The sequence below is a fragment of the Penaeus monodon genome, chromosome 5 (genome assembly GCF_015228065.2).
Source record: "Penaeus monodon isolate SGIC_2016 chromosome 5, NSTDA_Pmon_1, whole genome shotgun sequence".
NCBI lineage: Eukaryota > Metazoa > Arthropoda > Malacostraca > Decapoda > Penaeidae > Penaeus > Penaeus monodon.
In genome coordinates, this window is record NC_051390.1 from 226,696 (window position 1) to 229,927 (window position 3,232).

Below are 3,232 nucleotides of genomic sequence, written 5' to 3' on the forward strand. Positions count from 1 at the left end.
CCTTTTAAAAGAAGAAATATATATAATATAATAAAATTTAATATTAATATATAAATAATATATTTATAATAATATATATTTTTAAATTTATATATTATAATATAATGAAAAATGTATTTTAAAATTATAATAAAGATATATAATATATATATATATAAATAAAAATATAAAAATTAATTATATATATATATTATATTATATATATTATGTATATTACTTATGAATATATATTGAAAAAGGGACATTAATACATATATATTTGTATAATATTTCGGTACTAAGTATATTTATAAAATATATATTATATAATATATATAATATTATATATACATTATATATAATTATTAATATATATAATATATATATATATATTCTTTTAGAAGATAACACACATAACTAAATATATATATATATATATAAATATATATATATATATATATATAATATATGGTGTGGTTGGGTGTGTGGGTGTGTGTGGTGTGGTGTGTGGGTGTGGTGTGGGTTGGGGTGCGTGTGGTGGTGTGTGGGTGTGGGGGGTGTGTGGTGGAGGTTTTAATATGAATAATTTAATTATTAAATAGAATATTTTCTTTTAAAGAATATAATAAATATATATAATATAATATAATAAATATATAAAATTATATACATTTATTAAAAATATTTTTTATGTATTTTATATCATTTTATAATATCATTATGTATTATATATATATATATTATTATATATATATAAAATATTATATTATATTCATATTATATATTAATATTAATATAGATTATATATAATATATATTATATATAAAATTATTTAATAATATATACACTGGGGATATACTCTTTTTAACACACACACACAACACAACACATTAAAATATAATATTATGTATATATATAAATTAATATTTATATATAATTATATATAAATATATACAAAAATTATTTGTGTCTATCAACACAACACACACACACACACTACAACACGACACACACACAACAGATATATATAAAATATATATATATATATATATATATAAATATATATAATTATATATTTAATGTATATTATATTTATATATATTATAAATATAAAAATTTATATATATATAATATATTATATATATATATATTATTATACCCCCGGGTGATGAAGACTAACCCCCCTTTAAAACTCCAAAGGGAGAGTGATCTCTTGGAAATTTTTTCTATATTTTGGCTTGAAAAAAACCCGGTTTTTTGGAATATTTACTTTTTTTTCTGCTAGCTCACTATTCACGAAAACTTGTTTTCCTTCGTATTTCCATCCAACCAACACACACCCACAACACACCCCAACACACCGCACCCAAAACACACACACACACACACCCCCACACACCACAAACCACACACACACACCCCACACACAACACACACACCACACAACACAAATATATATATATATATATATTATATTATTATATTATATTATTACGTTAATTATTTATTATATATATAAATATATTAAATATATATATGTAAATATATATATTATATTATATTATATGAATAATATAGGTTATTATTAAATATAAATTTATATATTTATATATATATGAATTAATAAATATATATATATATTAAATTTATTTTTTAAATATATATATTATTTATTGTGCATAAGAATATATATTTTAATTAAATAATTTAAATATATATATGTTAATATAAACCATGGTATTAAACTCTGTTTATACACACACCACACCCAACTTTATTATTTTTAATATTATTTAATATAATATATATATATATTATATATATATACAAAAATTTTTGTTTTATACACACACATACACACCCACACACAACACACCGAACACACCACAACAGATATAATATATATTAAAATTATATATATATATATAATATATTATAATATAATAATAATTTAATTTTATAAATATAATAATATATATTTATATATATAAATAATATTATAAAATATATATATAATTAACAAGGGAGAAGATATACACCCCCTTTAAAACTCAAGGACGAGTGATCTCTGGGGTAAGTTTTTCTATATTTTGGCTTGTAAAAAAAAACGTGCTTTAAAATATTTATTGTTTCGCATAGTATCCCTATTTCACAGAGAACTGTTTTTTCCCTTCGTTTTTTTCACAAAATTAAATCCCCGCTATTTTGACGGGACGATCGGAGGGGGGGGTCCGACACCGAGAGGGGGACGTAGAGGACAACTCAGATGAAATTTTGACCCCCGCTGGTGGTTTCCTGGGCTCCAAAAAAAGGGAGCGTAACGGCCCCGGAGCGCTTCCCCTTTTTGGTCCAGGGGGAAAACTTCGTCCGCTCACTGCTTCGAGGACACCGGGTGTGCAAGCCCCCCTTTGATGAATCGTCGAGCCCTTTTGGATATACTCACCTGTTTTTTTCCACAGGAGTGTTCTAAAAAATTGGGGACGAGACAAATCGGTAAGAAAATTACCTTTTTTTTGTGTTCTGATTTTAAGTTTTTTTAAAACCCTCTAATTTTTACAGCTTTTTCTTTCAACTAAGGTATTTTTCGACAGAATCGAGAACCCCTTATCCATACAAAAAGGTGGGAGGACAAAACACTGCGGGAGGTCCGCTCATATGTCGGCCGGGGGTTTCCTCAGGGCTTCCGAAGGGGGGCCCAGGGGAATTTTGGTCGACGGACCCGTTGATCCTCACGGGTTCCCGGGACGTGACCAGGGACCGCTACGAGCCCCCCCTGCTCCCACCGCGGATAACGAAGGGGAGCCGACGCGGAGGATCGGCTCGGAAGCCCGCACTGTGTTATACGTCTGGGAAACGACTTACCGTCCATTTTTGCCCCAAAGAAAGGACCGTCGAGAGAGTTGTGGGCCTTCAAGGGGGGTCATCCACCCTGAGTACAATCCGAGCAAAAGGTCGGAGAGGACGAAGGTCGCAATTTTTCTGTCCGCGGGCCTAGGCAGGATACACAGGGCCCTTTAAAATCTCTGGGGGCAAGACCGCGCGAATTTCTTCCAGTAGAGGATCACGACCTGCTGGGGAAGGAAACCCGTTTGCAAGGGTCCCCTTTCCACCCAAAAATGGTATCCTCCCCCACCACTTCCAATCCGCAGACCCCGGAAGACCGCGCCTTTGGGACTGCCTACAACAGGCGCGGTACCCTGGGCCCGCGGCGGGCCGGGACAAATGACTTCCCGGAGCAGTAAAACCGGGGTGA